General features: G+C 46.3%; 1 protein-coding gene across 10 annotated transcripts in view; it reads left to right on the top strand.

Annotated features, from left to right (window-relative positions):
• The window catches only part of Celf1 (CUGBP Elav-like family member 1), an 89,669-nt gene extending 83,451 nt beyond the window's left edge, over positions 1-6,218 (top strand). For 8 of the 10 annotated variants that reach the window (XM_070032347.1, XM_070032348.1, XM_070032350.1 and 5 more), the window contains one exon: positions 50-6,218. The gene's annotated coding sequence lies outside the window, so the exon portion shown is untranslated. The remainder of the gene's footprint in view (positions 1-49) is intronic. The other 2 variants (XM_070032341.1, XM_070032344.1) reach the window with 1 other exon arrangement.
• The last annotated feature ends 12,841 nt before the right edge of the window (positions 6,219-19,059 follow it).

Genomic DNA, 19,059 nt, shown 5'->3' on the forward strand with positions numbered 1-19,059 from the left:
AAGGCTGTGTGTTGACAGCCCTGGACCCTGATCCCTGCCACTCTCGCAGGCTCAGCTTGCCCTGAAGACTCGGCTACTGCCTTCTGTGGGAGTTTCGCTTCGTACAGAGGACAAGTTTGTGCTTTGGTTTCCAGTGTTTTACTTTGGAGTTTAGGTGCCATATCCTGAGTTGTTTCCCCCTCCCCCCCTTTATTTAAAGTTTGCTGTGTTTGTAACCAGTGTGTTGAGAAGGACCAACACCAAACCACCCTGGCGGAGGAGGAATAGGGAAATGTATTTAAAAGATGATCAGAATTTGCCCCCAAACTACCCGAGAGAGGACTGGGTGGAGCAAAAAGTTGGCCCTCAGAATCTGAGTACAAGGGTGGGTGAAATTAGAACTGACATCCAAGAGCTGCAGGGTGGAAGCAGGTGGGTTGGCTTTGGAGCAGAGCGGGGGTGACTTGACACTATTGCCCTGGCAGCTGGAGTCAGAAGCTCTGCCATAGCCATGGAGAGTCTGAGTTTTTTCCACCTGTTTTCAGATTCTTGTCCTGAATTTCTGTCCCTCTTTCCTAAAAGAGGATCAGCAATTTTTTTTTTAATACAGCAGCTGTTAAATTAGCCTGCTAATATGCAAAAAGCAGGGAGACCTCACCCACAGCCCTCCTTTGGTATTGGTTTCCCTGCCTTAGCGTGTGGCTATTTGGGTGAAGCAGCCAAAGAGGTCGTATTTAGTTTACTTAAACATCAAATTAGACCATGACCCATTTCCCACAGCTCCCTTTAAATCAGGTTTCTCTGGAAAGTATTGCCTGGTTTCCTTCCTTGTAGTTTGCCACAGCCAGGAGCATCACCTCCATCCCAAGCCACAATTTTTTCAAGGGCAGATTCAAGCTGCCCTTGCAGCACCTAGCTAAAGGAGGGCTCCTTTCCTGGGCAGTGATCAAAAGCCATCAAAAGCTGGGGGAGGAAGAGCCTGCTTTCTTGGTATACCTTAATCAGAAGGTCCCTTGAAGCCAGGACACTGCATTTGCCAGTGGCCAGAAAGATTCAGAAATCCATGCTTTCCTCCGTGATTGAGGTGTGCCAGCCATAGTGTTCCCATAGAGGTCTGGCAGGCTCCTCTTTTAACTACTCTAGCCCCATTTTCTGCCCTTGGGGATGGAGGAAAGTATGTTTACAGCCTCCATATGGATTTAGTGTTCATTTACCTCAGTATTACTGTATCCATTTTTGTCCTCGTGCTTAAGTTAGCTCCCTGCTGCCTCCCAGGGTCTCATTCCAGCCCTTGCCTGTGACTCTCTCAGCCTGTAGGCTTTGCCTCTGCCTCTCCTGTTGTAGAGGTGGAGAGCTAGGGATGACATGCCGTTGGAATGCACCTGGGCAAAGGTAGTCCTGTTAAAATATGACTACTAGCTACAGCCAGGGACTGAGTCCTAGGACCCTGGAAATGCAACCAAGACCTGGCCCCTGGCATCAGAGATCAGAATAAAGGGGTTGTTTGCTTTGCAGTCAGATAGGGGCACTCTCCTTGTCACACTGTCCCCGTGGGTAAAAACAGGGAGTGACCCTCTTGCTGTTGTACAGGTAGTTGTTGGTGTTGGATCCCCCATTGAAGCTGGCACAGCTGCTCCCTACTCGTAGTGATAACTTGGGTCTGTTGTCCTCTAAGAAACATGAAACATAACTTCTTAAGCTGAACCACGTAAACTTGAATTCTGCGCACTGGGAGAAATGTCCTGTGTTTCAAAGGATAAAACTGTTCTAAAGGCTTCCAGGGTTATGATGGGATTTTTTTAAATAAATGCAAAAATAAAAAATAAAAAGAAAACAAAAAAAAAAAACAAAAAAAGAAAAAAAAGAAAAAGTAAAAAAATGCTAGGTTGGGGAGGCGCTGTTCTGAATCCCAACCAGCTGGAACCAAGAATGTTGTTTCTATTTTTATAGAAGTTTTATACAGCTCCGGGGTGGAGAATATTTATTACCTAAATTATATCTCTGGAAAAGGCCAGGATTTTGTAGAATCCAGAATGTGATTGTTGTACACACAGGGTGCTGTGTATGATTGAAACTACTGACTTTGTGTGGCCATTTGCAGCCCAGCTCACCTGCCCAAGGGGAAGGCTAATGTTAATGCTGTGAATTGGCAAAGGAGAGAGCTGTGCTCTCCAGGGTGCTGCCGGTTCTGTGCTCCTAACCTTCTGTCTGTCTTCCTCCTTGGCCAGAACTCCCCTCCTCTCCTCTTCCTTTCTTTCCCTCCTCCACCATTTGTCTGTGGATTTGTCCTGGGTTCTGGGATCTAAGCAAACTGTCCTAATGACAAGAGGCAAAGATATTTTGCACTGCCTTTGATACAGATCCCAAGGCTTCGTGCCTGCTTGAGGTTCTCTTTTCTTAAAAGGAACACTTGTCCCAGCAGGGGTCTGGTCTGCTCAGGCAGCCAGCTGGTGAGAACACGCACTTCTGTTCTATTCTCCCTCAGCCCAGAGCATTAGCGCAGCAGCAGCAGCACTGCCCTTGAGCACAGTTCTCTCCCCAGGCCAAAGATGGTTTTGTGAAGAAGCTGCTCCCCTACCAGTCTCACCTTGTGAAAGGGCTTAGCTCAGAGAATGAAGACTCGAAGTCTAGTTTTAAGCAGTCCTTTTCTGTTTTGTGGAGGTTTCACTTGCAATGTATTTTCTGCTGTAGTTTTTTTTTTGTTTGTTTGTTTCTTGGGTTACATCATGAAATTGATTTGCCTTGAATGCAGCCAGATCACTGTCTCCTGGGTTCCACAGAAGAGGCCAGCGCATATGTGGAAGCCAAGGGCTTGGATTTCTGGGAACAAAGGGCCGTCCCCCTAGGACTGGGCAGGATACCCTGGCCCTCTATCCTGAAGAATCTTCCCCGCCCCAGCCAGCATCTCTCCTACTCCACCCCCTGCCCATCTTGGCCAGGGAATGGGAGCTGAGGCTACTGCCCTGCTCCCCCAGATACCTTCTTTTGTTTTATGTTGGGTGCTTCGCAGGAAATCCAAGCCTTAGGTTCCCTTCTGTCTCTGGCAATTGGATGTTTTCTTGGTGTCCTCCATGTCCTTTTTGACTTTCCCTGTGTCCATTGTTGGCATGTGCGAAAGTTCCCTGTCATTACCCACCCCCGGCCCGCCCCGCCTCCTCATTTCAGGGCTGCACACACAGTGAGTGTCCTGTTCTCTCTCTCTTTGTTTGGATGTATTGCTCTGTGTAACTCAGTGGGTCTCCCTCTTTCTGGTTTGTTTTTTTTTCTAGATTCCTGCCGTTTGTTCATCGTTGTGCCTAAAGCATGTCGATGTGGCGTCAAGTACATCGTCCAAATCCCTGTCTCTTCAGCTTCTCTGATGCTTGAACTCTCACCTTTGACCTTGTGTTGACCTTTGATGCTGATGTGTATTTTTATTATGTTTGTTTCTTTCTTTGTTCTTTTTTTCTTTCCTTTTTATTTTTTTCCCTTTTGTGCTGCCAAAATTGGTTTTGCTAGAACGACTGCTGAAGGGGAAATATTTAAACTTGCATTTGAATATAAAAAAATCTATTTTTCTAGAACTTCATAAGATAACCACTTGATTTTGTGATTCCAATTCTTTGTAATTGTCTTCAGAGCAGCCCTACTAGCACATACCGTGTGGTGTTTGTATTTCTGTGAACACACAGCCAGTCCGTTTCTAGGCTTTGTTTCTCTGTGTGCTTAGTTTTAAAGACAACTTTGAAGTAAACAATGGAATAAAAGTGTCACTAAAACCTTTTGAGGCTCCTGAGCACATTTTGCTGATTTGTTTGTGAGGCTTAAGGAGACCTCATGTATTCTTTTTGTTTTTCTTCCCCCCCCTCCTGACACCCCCCCCCCCCGAGTTCTCGACTGCAGAAAACAGCTGAACCCCCTTCTTCTTTTTTGACTGAAGGCTGCAGTTTGTTCCCCAGCCAGCCCTTTTTCTTTTTCCTCTGTGGCTCTTCCCTGGAATAACCCTGCGGGGGAACTGGGTCCCTCTTGTCCCTTCCCCTCAGCCCCACCCCGCTCCTTCTGTGCTTGTTCTTACAGTCTCCACAGCCGAATGTAATGCTTTGAGGGTTTTTTTTTTTTTTGGTATTGTTTTTGTGTTTTTCTTTTGAATTATTTTCCTTTCCTACTAAGATTATGCCCAGAAAAAAACAAGTTTTGCATGTTTCCTGCTGTTTCTTCACACCTTCGTATATATCACCTTCACCTCTCTGTTTTCTATAGTTTGTGCAAAAACTGACCGATTTAAAAGGGTTTCAAAGAAGCTGTTTTAAATTGTGGTTTTTTTTTTTTTTTCAAGATTGTATTATTTTGAAGTGGCAACTTTCTTCTCTACTGCCCTTAGAGCGTTTGCCTGTGCACTTAGACTGTCATCTCCTGCGGCTTCCAGGTCTCAGCAGGGAGGCCAGGGTGTTGGCAGCCCTGCTCAGAGGGTCAGGGGGGCCCGAGAGAGGCGTATAGCTAGAATGCTTAGGTGGCTGTGGTTGAGCAGGAGGCTTAAGGCATTAGGGGAAGCACCCAGAGGAGGGAGGGTGCTCCTACTGCCAGAGGAGGCTACCTACATGTGCAGCGGCACTATACTACTTGCCAGCGCTTTTCCTAGGTGACAAGCACAATACTACAGTCTCTACACTGTTTACAGCCCTGGGTACCAACCACCCCCATACTGGCTCTTGACCACAGGCTCTGCTGTTGCTTAGCTAGTGGGGTGGAATAAGGGTGGGAATTTGTTTTTTAAATTGAGTAAAGAGCCAAATAGCTCTGTCCCTGGGTGCCAGGCCAGCCAGTTCTTTGGTTTCCTGAGGAGAACTTAACCCTCTTCTTATAGCACCATCCAGCCTCAGGGTTTTGGGACTTGAGGATGAATGTGAATGGAAAGGGAAAGGCCAGAAAGGCAGGGATGGGTCTGTGGAGGGAAGAGGAAGCAGGGAGGAATTTGTGACAGATCCTACCCAGAATTCCACACTGGCAGGAGTGAGAGCTGGGAAAACAGGATTCTCCAGGGAAGGGTGGTATGGTGCAGCTAGTGACTTGGAGATGGGGTGGAGGTAGAAGCACTGTTCTAGCATGATGCATTCTGGGGTTGACAGAGGAAGGACTCTCACCAGAACTCCTGGTGAGAACTCCTGCTCTGGGATCCGCAGGCTGCCCAGTATTGTGCTTGAGACCACTCTTACTAGAAGGAAATAGCAGCCAAGTGAAGGGCCAGTAAGTATATGGTAAGTTGCTTGATTTTTCTGGAAGGGTGATTGGATGGAAAGAGGCCAGAAGCCCCAGTCTGAGTGATGGCTGTGCCCCACAGTCTGACTGCACAGAGCCACCTCTGTTGGCAGGAGGCGCTGAGGCTCCTGTGTATTGAGAAGCCTTGTTTGCCAATATATTTTGTTTTCAATTCCAAGAGAAGCTCTGGGAAAACCTGTGGATAAAACCAAATGCCAAACGTTGGATGTTGTTTCTTTTTCCTTTTCTCTCTCTGATTGTTTTAATTGTTCTGTGGTGGTTTTAATGGATTTGAGACCCTGGAGCGGCAGCTGCCTTTCTGATTTCCAGCTGCTTTTTGTGAATAATTTAAAAAGAAAAAAAAAAGAAACTTTACATTTTGGAGACAAACCTGTGTGAGTTTTTTATTGGTACAAACGTTGTATTTAACACTAGGGGTTTTGTACAGTTTTTTGCCTTTTCTACTAGAAAACAATGTAAAGTGATTTCACAATGTGAAGAGAAAAAAAATTGCCACTATGACCAAACGCACAGTCTGTTCTGCAGCCACAACGGGATTTAATCAACTCAAAGTCGTGATTCAGCCGTAGAATGCTTTTCCTTGACCTTGTTTGAGCTTTCCTTTCTTTCCTGTTTTGATTTGCAAAAGAAAATGTCTTTTTGTGTGAACTTGTGTTGTACTCTGTAGAAAATTATGGATTTTGCTTTAATGGTTTTTTAAAAAGGCAAGAAGAGCCCTTGCTGCTTTTCTTACCTAATCACAGAGTTTGTGTAGTGGATTAAAAAAAAAAAAAAAGAAAAAAAAGTTGTTACAAGTTTGGAGCAAAGGAGTATGTGTTTCAAAGGATTCTCCTTCCTTTTTTTGTGTGTTTTTTTTCCTTTTGTCCCAATGGGGAACCTAAATCTGTTTTAATTGCACAGACACACGGACAAAAAGTCATTTTGTATCTGCCAAGTGTGGTACCTTCCTTTGTTTATTTGCTATTAAACTGTTTGAGAAGAACTGATGTGGTCTTCAGAGTTGTTGATTGCTGGGGCTGGGATTTGTGGTGGTCCTGAAGCAGGGGGTGGGGACCCTGGTCAGGTTTCATCATGCACCCACCCAAAGCTTCTGAAGGAAAGCATAGTGTCTCAATAGAAATCTTTGCTAATCACCACAGATTAAAACATACACATACACACATTAAGAAATACTTTCTGGTACTCCCCCTCCATTTTTTAAGATTATATTTTTTTTTGGGGGGGGGTCCGGTCGTGGGGCCTGAACTCTGGGCCTGGGCGCTGTCCCTCAGCTCTTTAGCTCAAGGCTAGCGCGCTACCACTTGAGCCACAGCTCCACTTCCAGCTTTTTTCTTTTTTCTTATGTGGTGCTGAGGAATTCAACCCAGGGCCTCAGGCATGCAAGGTCAGCGCTCTACCACTGAGCCACCTTCCCAGCCTTAAGATTATATTTTTAATCTTCAAATGGCTATTGACATGTCCATTCATGTGTCCAGTGCTTCTTAATCAGAGTGACTGTTTCCATCATTCTTCCCCTTCCCCAGAGTTAGATCGCATTTCAGCCTTGGTTTATGTGCTTCTCTGTTCTCAGCCATGGCTGCCATACTACAGAACTGACCCAAACCTGCTTTTGCCAAAGTCTCCCCTCTAGTACTGCAGAACAAATCCCAAATCACCACAGTCTTCCTCTCCAACACAAAGCACTTGTACTGCTGAAGATTCTTTGGTTTACTCTTTTTTTTTTTTTTTTTTTGGTTTTTTTTTTGGGGGGGGGGATGGTCCAGTCGTGGGGCCTGAACTCTGGGCCTGGGCGGCTGTCCCTCAGCTCTTCAGCTCAAGGCTAGCGCTCTACCACTTGAGCCATAACACCACTTCCAGCTTTTTTTTTTTCTTGCTTATGTGGTGCTGAGGAATCGAACCCAGGGCCTCAGGCATGCAAGGCAAGCGCTCCACCACTGAGCCACCTTCCCAGCCCCTCTTTTGGTTTACTCTTTAGTGATTCTAAATTACTCAGCTTAGACCTTTGTTTTTGTTTTTGTTTTTTGGGTCCAGTTGTGGGCCTGAACTCTGGGCCTGGGCACTGTCCCTCAGCTCTTCAGCTCAAGGCTAGCGCTCCACCACTTGAGTCACAGCGCCACTTCCGGCTTTTTTTCTTTTTGCTTATGTGGTGCTGAGGAATCGAACCCAGGGCCTCATGCATGCAAGGCAAGCGCTCTACCACTGAGCCACCTTCCCAGCCCTCAGCTTAGACCTTTGGGAGCTTCAGTTCAGCTATCCACTGGGCCAGGACTCATTGGCCGAAGAATAGATCTTACTCGGTCCTCACTGGGCCAGGATTTCTAACCCTCTGGCTGAAGAATTTTGAACTCAGTCCTCCCTGGAACTGCTGGTCTCCAAGGAGACTCCAGCAAATCTGGGTAGGCCAGCCCTGCAGAGTGCAAGTCTGTCTGGAGGTCACAACTAGTCCATGGCCGAGGATGGGCCAGACCTATTGGGTATATCTGAGGGAGCATTTCCCAATGGGAGCTGCTTTAATGACTAGCCCTGGATATAGTCTGTGAAGTAAGGGTTCTAAGCACAAAATTCAGGATGTTCTCCTAAGGTCTAAGACTTGCACTAACATCAAAGGTTCTGAGAAGTCAGGCATTAAAGCCTCTTAGATTTGATTTAACCCAACATATCCCAGACTGGACCTCATTTGATACTGTCCACTTTTCTGAAACAAAATAAAAACGATGTAATTGGGTTTTAAAGCTGTTATCAGGGTGGGCGCTGGTGGCCCACACCTGTAATCCTAGCTACTCGGGGCTGAGATCTGAGGATCGCGGTTCAAAGCCAGACAGGTCATGAAAGTCCATGAGACTCTTATCTCCAACTGGCACTGGGGCTCAAGTGGTAGAGCACTCGCCTTGAGCTGAAGAGCTGAGAGACAGCACCCAGGCCCATTGTTTAAGTCCACAACCGGGAAGAAAAAAAAAGCTGTTGTCAGCCTGGCACTGGTACTATCAGCTCACCCTGTAATCCTAGTTATGCCAGAAGTAGAGCATTAGGGGATCACAGTTTAAGGTCAGCCCAGGCAAAAAACATAACGCTCCCATGTCAGTCAATAGCTAGACATGATGGCCCATGCCTGTCAGACTAGGTATGGGAAGTGTAAATTAAGTGGGTCTCTGTCTAGGCCAACCTCAAGCATTCTCTGCGAGATCCTACTCAAAAAACAGGCAAAAGGGGGTTGGGAGCATGGTTTAAGTGGTAGAGCGCCTGCCTAGCAAATGTAAGTCCATTATTTCAACCTTCAGTACTATAACCAAAAAAAGGAGAAACTTCATTCAAGAGCTGGGGATTATAAATCATTGGTAGAGTGCTACCTTGCCAAGGTACTAGGTTTGAACCTCTGCTTAGGGATGGGGAAAAAAATCCAAAACTTACCAACCAAATACTGCTTTTTTTTTTTTTGTCGGTCGTGGGGCTTGAACTCTGGGCCTGGGCACTGTCCCTCAGCTCTTCAGCTCAAGGTGAGCGCTCTACCACTTGAGCTACAGCGCCACTTCCCCAAATACTGCTTTTAATTGATCTTTTATTCAATCATCCATTTTTGTTTATCAAAAGTATGCTTAAGCCAGGCATCAGTGGCTCATATCTGTAATCCTAGTTACTCAGGAGATCTGAGGATCGCGGTTTAAAAGCCAGCCTGCGCAGGAAACTCCATGAGACTCATCTCCAGTAAACCACCAGAAAACAAAGTGGCACTGTGGCTCAAGTGGTAGAGCACTAACCTTCAGCTGAAGAGCTGAGGGACCATGCCCAGGCTCAGAGAAAAAAGCATGCTTAAAGCCAGGCACTGATTAGGCACACCTGTTATCCTAGCTGTTATCGTAGATAATTGAGAGGCTGAGATCTGAAGATGACAGTTCCAAGCCAGCCCTGGCAGGAAAGTATTTAAGCTGGTGAATGGTGGCTCATGCCTATAATACTAGCTACTCAGGAAGCTGAAATCCAAGGTTTGAAGCCATATTGAACAAGAATGTCCAGAAAGACTGTTTTCTCCAGTTAATCACCAAAAGTCAGAAGTAGAGCTGTGTGGCTCAAGTGGTAGAGCACTAGCCTTGAGCAAAGAAGCTGTGTGAACTCAGGTCCAGGGTCCAAGCCCTAGGACTAGCACATAGGCCAAAAACATGTTTGTTTGTTTATTGTGAAAATACCGTACAGAAGGGTTACAATTACATGGGCAAGATAATGAGTGTATTTCTTATCAAGCATTGTTGCCTCCTCCTTTGTTTCCCCTTCCCACCCTTCCCATCTCCCCCCACCCCCAAAAAAATGTTTAAAGATTGAGTGACAGCTCTTTCCTGTAATCCCACCCACTCACAAGGTAGAGATCAGAAGCATCATGTTTTGAGGCTAACTTGAAAAAAAAAAAAAGATGTGGTGGTTCATGTGTGTTACCCAATGTACAGGAGGCATTAAAGAGGATTGAGGCCTAGGGCTGGGAAGATGGCTCAGTGGTAGAGTGCTTGCCTTGCATGTGTGAGGCCCTGGGTTCAATTCCTTAGCACCACATAAGCAGAAAAAGCCAGAAGTGGTGCTGTTGCTCAAGTGGTAGAGCGCTGGCCTTGAGCTGAAGAGCTGAGCGACAGCCCAGGCCCAGAGTTCAGGCCCCACAACCAAAAAAAAAAGTTTTCCTTTGTGCTTCAGTAAAAAGAGGATTGAGGCCTAGACAAACATTTGAGATTCAGCTGCTCATACCTGTAATCCTACTCAGGAGGGTGAGTCCGAGGATCCTGCCTAGTAGGAAAATCCGTGAGACTCCAATACACCAGGAAATCAAAAGTGGTGCTGTGGCTCAAAGTGGTAGAAGGTTAACTTTGAGTGAAAAAGCTCAGGAAGGGGCTGGGAAGGTGGCTCAGTGATAGTAGTGCTTGGCTTGCATGCATGAGGCCCTGGGTTCGATTTCTCAGCACCACATAAGAAAAAGCCGGAAGTGGTGCTGTGGCTCAAGTGGTAGGGTACTAACCCTGAGCTGAAGAGCCCAGAGTTCAGGCCCCATGACCAACAAAAACAAAAAAACCAAAAAAAAAAAAAAAGCTCAGGGACAGAGTTCAAGCTCCATGACTCACAAAAAACAACCAAAGAAAAGGTTGAGACTCTATCTGAAAAATAACTAAAGTAAAAATAAGAGCAAAGAGTCTGAGGTCATCTTGTGCATGTAATTGTAACCCCTCTGTACAGTATGTTCACAATAAAAAAAAAAAAAAAAAAGAGTCTGAGGTCGCCAAAACAGAAAAAAAAAGCAAAAAGTCTAGCAAAGGTGAAAACCCTGAGTTTAAATCCAAACCCAGTAGCATGTGCACACACACACAAACACAAATTGGATACTGGTGGCTGATTCCTGTAATCCTAGCCACTCAGGAGGCTGAGATCTGAATTAGGATTTGTTTGAAGCCAATTCTTAAAGAAAGGTCTATGATATTAATTTCCAATTAATCTTGAGCTGTGGCTCAAATGCCAGCCTACAGCAAAAAAAGTTTAGGGACAGTATCTGGAGACCCTAACTTCATGTGTGGGGACCAGGACCAATAAAAAAAAGTTTATAAGCAGAATTTTTTTTTTGTTAGTCCTGGGGCTTGAACTCTAGGCCTGGGCGCTGTCCCTCAGCTCTTTAGCTCAAGGCTAGTGCTCTACCACTTGAGCCACAGTGCCCACTCCCAGCTTTTTCTGTTTATGTGGTGCTAAGGAATCAAACCCAGGGCCTCATGCATGTAAGGCAAGCCCTCTACCACAGAGCCACCTTCCCAGCCCCTACAAGCAGAACTTTATACTAATGTTTAGCAAGTAGTTATCCTAACTAATGTTAGTTGAGTATTTTATTTACCACAGTCAGATTCTGTGTGAGACACATGAATATATCTACTTCAGTCTTTACATCATTCCTGGGAGGTAGCTCCCCTCCCCATTTTATAAATGAGCTGGCCAGTCAACAGAAACCAGAATTGACCCATGTAATTGTAACCCCTCTGTACAGTATGTCCACAAAAAAATAAAATTAAATTAAAAAAATAAAATTTAAAAAAAAAACCAGAATTGATTCCCAGGAAGTCGTAGTGTGCACTCACACTGGATTACTCACCTTCTGGGCTGGGAAGGTGGCTCAGTGGTAGAGTAGGCATGCCTTGCATGCCTGAGGCCCTGGGTTTGATTCCTCAACACCACATAAGAAAAAAGCCAGGAGTGGCCCTGTGGCTCAAGTGGTAGAGCCCTAGGCTTGAGCTGAAGAGCTGAGGGACAGCGCCCAGGCCCAGAGTTCAGGCCCCACAACCGGACCCCCCCAAAAAAAAAGAAAAAAAGGATTACTCACCTTCTGTGCCCTTTCTTTTAACGACTATGGTTAAAAACAAAGGTGCTTTTATTAGTTTCTTACAGATGATTGTACTGCTGTCATCTAGGTTAGGTGTGTGGGCTCTGAGGGGTGGGGGAGGGTGTTAATCTGACTTGCTGCTGTTGTAGCTCCCTCTGGTGGTGGCTCTGCAGCTTTGCATCCTGAGTGACATAATTGCTAGTGATTCTGTGCTAGACTCCTCCAGAGCACTTTCTTCCACATTCATTTGGTACCAGTCCAATTCTTAGTTGCTTTTTTTTTTTTTGGTCAGTCATGGGGCTTGAACTCTGGGCCTGAGCACTGTCCCTGAGTTTTTCAGCTTAAGGCTAGCGTTCTACCTCTTGCGTTCTACCACTTGTGCCAGAGCGCCACTTCCAGTTTTCTGTGGTGGTTAATTGGAGATGAGTCTCACGGACTTTCCTGCCCCAGCTGGCTTTGAACCTCAGTCCTCAGATCTCAGCCTCCTGAGTAGCTAGGATTACAGGTGTGAACCACCGGCATCCAGCTAAACTTACCATCTTAACCATTATTAATGAAATAATGTAATATCAGTAAGTAATTGCATAGTTTGTGCCATCATTGCAGCTTGATTGTTTGGTGGGGGGAGGGAACTCAGGGTTTGGGTGCTGTCCCTAAACTTTTTCTTCAAGGCCTAGTGCTCTACACTTGAGCCACTGCTCTTCTTCCAGTTTTTTCTGGTAGTTAACTGGAGGTAAGAGTCTCACAGACATTCCTGCGCAGGCTGTCCTGGAACGTCAGTCCTCAGAGCTCAGTCTCTTGAGTAGCTATGGATTATATGTGTGAGCCTGGCAATTTTTGAGACAGTTTCATGCCTTGGAGTCCTAAGTGCAGGAACTACAGATGTTCTCGTGTGTGTGTGTGTGTGTGTGTGTGTGTGTGTATGTGTGTGTGTGTGTGTGTGTGTGTGTGTGATGTTCTCGTGTGTGTGTGTGTGTGTGTGTGTGTGTGTGTGTGTGTGTGTGGTGAGGCTTGAACTCAGGCCTGGGTACTGTTCATAAGCGCTTTCACTCAAGACAAGCATTCTACCACTTTGAGCCACAGCACCACTTCCAGTTTTCTGGTGGTTTATTGGAGATAAGAGTCTCTAGGACTTCTCCTGCCTGGGATGGCTTTGAACCATGATCCTCAGATCTCAAGCTCCTGGGTAGCTAGGATTACAGGCATGAGCCACCGGCATCAGGCTCTAGCCTTTTCTTTTCTTTTTTTTTCAGTCATTGGGGCTTGAACTTGGGGCCTGGGCACTATCCCTGAGCCAGTCTCAGGCTGTTGGATTTCCCAGCCTCCAGCCTGTAAGTAAAATAAAGCCTTCCTTTCCTTTTCCTTTCCCTTTCCCTTTCCCTTTCCTTTCCTTTCCTTTTCCTTTCATTTTCCTCTTCTTTCTCTCTTTCTTTTTGCTGGTCCTGGGGCTTGAACTCTGGGCCTGGCAATGTCCCTGGGGCTCCTTTTGCTCAAGGCTAGCACTCAACACTTTGAGCCACAGCACCACTTCCGGTTTTCTTATGGTAAATTGGAGATAAGAGTCTCTGGGACTTTCCTGTCCAGGCTAGCTATGAACCACAATCCTTGGGTCTCAGCCTCCTGATTAGTATTGCAGATGTGAGCTGTCAGTGCCCAGCTGCTTCCAGCCTCTGTGTGTGTGTGTGTGAGTGTGCGCGCGTGCGTGCGTATGCACTACTCCTAAGGCTTGAACTGTCCCTGAGCTTTTTTTTTTTTTTTTTACTTAGGACTGTGCTCTACCACTTGAGGACTACATATGGCTTTTTTGGTGGTTGTTTTAGAGCTAGATTTTTCTAACTAGAATAACTTGGAACTGAAATACTCTGGATCTCAGCCTCCTGAGTACGATTGGGTTACAGGTGTGAGGCACTACCACCTTGCCAAAAGAACCAGTTTGTGTTCCCTGGTGAAACCTTTTTATATTTTTGTAGATTGCTCAGCACCTATTTTTCCTTTTTTTTTTTTTTTTTAATTGCCAGTCCTGGGGCTTGAACTCAGGGCCTGGGCACTGTCCCTGAGCTTTTGCTCATGACTAGAACTCTACCACCTAAACCACAGCACTTCTGGTTTTTCTGTGTATGTTGTACTGAGGAATGGAACCCAGGGCTTCATGTATGCTAGGCAAGCACTCTACCACTAAGCCACATTCCCGGCCTGAAGCACCTATTTATTTATTTATTTATTTATTTATTACCACATTGCTGTTCCTGTCTGCAATGACTTTCTTGGTAAGCATGCCGCTTTCCTAGCTCACCTGAGCAATGCAATCCCTGATAAGTAAAAACCACCAGGAAACCTAGCACTGGTGGCCCACACCTGTAATCCTAGCTCCTCAGGAAGCTGAGAACTGAAGATCTTAGAGCCAGTTCTGACAGACAAATCCTCAGGACTTTTTTTTTTGGGGGGGGTCCGGTCATGGAGCCTGAACTCTGGGCCTGGGCGCTGTCCCTCAGCTCTTCAGCTCAAGGCTAGCGCTCTACCACTTGAGCCACAGCACCACTTCCGGCTTTTTTTTCTTTTTGCTTATGTGGTGCTGAGGAATCGAACTCAGGGCCTCAGGCATTGCAAGGCAAGTGCTCTACCACTGAGCCACCTTCCCAGCCCATCCTCAGGACTTTAATCTCCAATTAACCAGCCCCCCTCCCTCCCCCCAAACCCCCCACCCCCCCACCCCCCACCAAAACAACTGGAGGTATGGCTGAAGTATTAGAGCATCATGCCCTGAATTCAAGCCTCAGTTGGGGGGTGGGGGCGGCTTTGTTGAGATAAACTGCACATTAATCTATAGAGTCCACCTGAGAAAATCATACTATCCATTGATTTGTAGACTAGTTCACTCGGTCGCATCCAGAACTTTTTTTTTTTTGCCATCCACTTTCCAGCCAATGGCAGCCACTAATACATTATTGATAGCCTTACCTATTCTGGATATTTCATGTAAATGTAGTCATAGGGCAGGTGGCTTTTATGCCTGTCTTTCTTCCTCTTACTCTGCTCTTCCCTTCCCTGTTGCTTTCATTCTCACAGCTCCTCTTCATTTTCACCTACTGCCTCATCCTGAATCTGGCAGTTGTCTGGACCCACATTGTCTCAAACAGTTCCTATCGGCCACTAGAACTAGTTAAATTTAGGTAAAATTAAAACTGTTTGAACCTCCGTTTCACTTACCAAATCTGATTCATTGCTATCCTATTGGACACTGCCAACATAGACCATTTCCATCATTACACTGCAGTCAGTGGTGTAAGGGCTGTGATTACAGGCACGTACCACTCCGCCCAGCTACCACCATCCATCACAGCCCCAGCACTAGTCCTCACAGCAGCCAGGAACATAGGAGAACAGAGACTGGGGCACGGAGAAGCTGAAGTTCTGGTCATGTGGCTAATAGAAGAGTTGGGTTTAACGCAGACCTGGAGCCAGACACCTATGGCTAATGCCTGTAATCCTAGCTACTCTGGAGGACCTGAACAAAAGAGCTAAGGGACAGTGCCCAGGCCCTGAGTTCAAGCTTCAGTATTGACACTGGCACTGAGGAGTCATGGTGGGCCCTGGCATGCCCTGGCTTAAGCTCCAGCTTTAGAATGAGCTTCAGGAAGCAGGCAACCGTCTTGGTCCTCACTTGAGCCCTAAGCTCCTCACAAGCTGTCAGGTAAGTATTCAAGAGACATTCAATGAGTGCCTAAGGCAAAACAACAGATCAGAGTTGCTTTTTGTTGTTCTTGGTCATGGAGCTTGAACTCTGTGCCTACTACTGTCCCTGAGCTCTTCAGCTCAAGACAAGTGCTCTATCACTTAAGCCACAGTGCCACTTCCAGTTTAGTTTTCTGGTGCTTAATTGGAGATAAGAGTCTCATGGACTTTCCTGCCCGAGCTGGAACCATGATTTTCAAATCTCAGCCTCCTGAGTAGCTAGGATTATAGGCGTGAGCCATCAGTGCCAGGCAAAAGAGTTGCTTTGTTCAAGAGCATTCATGTGGCTTTTTCTTCCAGTTATATCCAAGTTTTGCAGTTTGATCTCTTGGTATGCTTTCATATACTTAAGAATAAAGAAAATGGCTAGGCACTAGTGGCTCACGCCCGTAATCCTAGCTACAAAGGAGGCTGAGATTTGAGGATCAAGGTTCGAAGTCAGCCTAAGCAGGAAAGTCTATGAGACTTTTTGTTTGGTTTTGGTTATGGGGCTTGAACTCAGGGCCTGGGCACTGTCCCTGAGCTCTTGCACTCAAAACTAGTGTTGTACCACTTTGAGCCACAGCACCACTTCCAGTTTTGTGGTGGTTAATTGAAGACAAGAGTTTCAGGGGCTAGAAAGGTGGCTCAGTGGTAGAGCGCTTGCCTTGCGTGCATGAGGCCCTGGGTTCGATTCCTCAGCACCACATAAGCAAAAAGAAAAAAAGTTGGAAGTGTTGATTCCTCAGCACCACATAAGAAAAAAGAAAAAAGCTGGAAGTGGTGCTGTGGCTCAAGTGGTAGAGCGCTAGCCTTGAGCTGAAGAGCTGAGGGACAGCGCCCAAGCCCAGAGTTCAGGCCCCACGACTGGACCCAAAAAAAAAAAGTTTCAGACTTTCCTGCATGGGCTGGCTTTGAACTGTGATTCTCAGATCTCAGCCTCCTGAGTAGCTAGGATTACGAGTGTGAGCTACCAGCGCCTGGCTCATGAAATTCTTACCTCCAATTAATCACATAGATGGGGGAGGGGGGGAGGGAGAGGGAGAGGGAAGGAGAGGAGAGAATTGGAGCTATGGCTCAATTAATAGAACACTAGCCTTGAGCAAAAGAGCTCAGGAACAGCACCTGGGTCCTGAATTCAAAAGAGGGAGGGGGAGTAACATTTTTGCACCAATTTAACAGATTAGCTGTGAGCCAGTACCTGAACTACTATGACCATTAAACAGAAATGGCAACCAAGTCCCTCAGAGCCCCTTTCTAAGAATTCTGCTAATACAGCTTCTCAGCTGGGTGGGCCCTGCCTGCGTGGGGGTGTTTACACCACTGCCACAGGACCCTGAGCACTTGGAGGTCCCTTGTGTAGTCAGGAAAGCCCCGACGGAAGGGAGCCTTCCATGCCCCTTCAGCCTAAGAGTGCCACCAGTCTGCTTGTCTTGAGAGTATGGCTTGCCCAAGTATCTGAGATATGATGTGACTTTTGCAATGTCACTTTGAAGAGTGTGTGTGTGTGTGTGTGTGTGTGTGTGTGTGTGTGTGTGTGTGTGTGTGTGTGTGTGTGTGTGTGTGTGTGTGTGTGTGTGTGTGTGTGTGTGTGTGTGTGTGTGTGGTGGGGTTTTAACTCTGGGCCGGGCACTGTCCCTGAGCTCTTCAACTCAAGGCTAGCTCTACCACTTGGAGCACTTTGAGCCATACTGCCACTTCTTTTTCTGCTTATGTGGTGCTGAGGAATCAAACCCAGGACCTCATGCATGTAAGGCAAGCACTCTACCACTGAGCCACCTTCCCAGTCCCACTTCTGGCTTTTTGATGGTTAATTGGAAATAAGAGTCTCATGGAAAGCCTGAGCTTGCTTTGAACTATGATCCTCTCAGCCTCCTGGGTACCTTACTAGGTGTGAGCTACCAGCGCCCAAATGAAGTGTCTTTCAAGTGTAAATATCTAGGTAGTTGCAGAAAAGGGTGTTGGGAAAAACTTGTTTGAAGTCTCTGTGTCTCTGTCTCTTGTCTTTGTCTCTGTCTCTGTCTTTCTCTATCTCTGTCTGTCTCTCTCTCTCTTTCTCTCTCTCTTTGGTGTTAATACAGGGTCTTGTACTCAGAGCCTAGCAATCTCATTAGGCTTTTTTGCTCAAGCCTGGCACTCTTTAGCCTCAGATTCTGACAGATGGAAAGAAAAAAAAAAAAGAAACCTAGGAGACTTGGGAAGAACTGGTCCCACACTGCCCTAGACAAAAGGCACTTATTAGGGTTCCTCACAGTTGGAACTCAAAGTTAGAAGTAAGGAACCCCGCGCTCCCGCCCCCTATACACATACACACACTTCTTTTTTTTTTCTTTTCTTTTTTTCTTTTTTTTTTTTTTTTTTTACCAGTCATGGGGCCTGAACTCTGGGCCTGGGCGCTGTCCCTCAGCTCTTCAGCTCAAGGCTAGTGCTCTACCACTTGCCACAGCACCACTTCTGGCTTTTTCTGCTTATGTGGTGCTGAGGAATCGAACCCAAGGCCTCATGCATGCAAGGCAAGCACTCTACCACTGAGCCACCTTCCCAGCCCCTACACACACTTCTTACAGCCCATTAATAACTAAAACAGATGGGCTGTTAGGCTTCCAGGATTTGTCTTGCATATACGAAAACATATAATTTTATGTATGTATGTATGTATGTTTGCCAGTCCTGGGGCTTAAATTTAGAGCCTGGGCACTGTCCCTGAGCTGCTTTTGCTCAAGGCTAAAAACTCTATCACTTGAGCCATAGCACCAGTTCTGCTTTTTCTGTTTATATGGTACTGAGGAATCGAATCCAGGGCTTCATGCAGGCTAGGCAAGCACTCTTTCACTGACCCACGTTCCTAGCCCCTATAATTTTTGTTAATAAAAATGAGACCAAGCCAGGCACTGGTGGCTCACATCTGTAATCCTAGCTACTGCTCAGGAGGCTGAGATCTAAGGATCAAGATTCAAAGACTCTTATTTACAATTAACCACCAGAAAACTGGAAGTGGGCTGTGGCTCAAGTGGTAGAGTGCTAGCCTTGAACTGAAGAGTTGAGGGACAGAGCCCAGGACCAGAGTTCAAGCCCCAAGACCCCCCCCCCCCTCCCGCCACAAAAAAAAAAACTACATCAGGAGAACAAAATGCCCTGTAGCTTTTTTTTGTATATGTTGTACTGAGGAATCAAAACTAGGACTTCATGCATACTAGGCAAGTACTCTACCACTAAGCCACATTCGCAGCTCCCCCCCCCCCCCCCCATTTGTAGTTTTTGAGAGGTTGATTGGAGATAGGAGTCGCACAGGGACTTTTCTGCCAGGGCTGGCTTCAAACCGTGATTCTCAGATCTCAGCCTCCTGAGAAGCTAGGATTGCAGGCATAAGCCACCAGCGCCCAGCTTAGGTCATTTACTATAATAGCCAATAGACAAAGTTCAATCTTTTTTTTCTTCTTCTTCTTCTTTTTATACCAGTACTTTACTGGGGCTTGAACTTTGAGCTCTTACTCAGCTTTTTTTGTTGTTGTTGTTGTTGGTTGTGAGGCCTGAACTTGGCCTAGGCACTGTCCCTGAGCTCTTCAGCTCAGGGACATTTGAGCCACAGCGCCACTTCTGCTTATGTGGTACTGAGGAATCAAACCCAGGGCCTCATGCAGCCCCTTACTCAGCTTTTTTTCTCAAAGCTGATACACAACCACTTGAGCCTCCTCTACTTCAATTACCCCTCTCCCTGGCTGTGGTTAATTGGAGATGAGTTGAGGATTTTCTGCCTGGGCTGGCTTTGAACTGTGATC

This window comes from Dipodomys merriami, unplaced genomic scaffold, assembly GCF_024711535.1.
Source record: "Dipodomys merriami isolate MVZ:Mamm:240054 unplaced genomic scaffold, mDipMer1.0.p SCAF_21, whole genome shotgun sequence".
Classification (NCBI taxonomy): Eukaryota; Metazoa; Chordata; class Mammalia; order Rodentia; family Heteromyidae; genus Dipodomys; species Dipodomys merriami.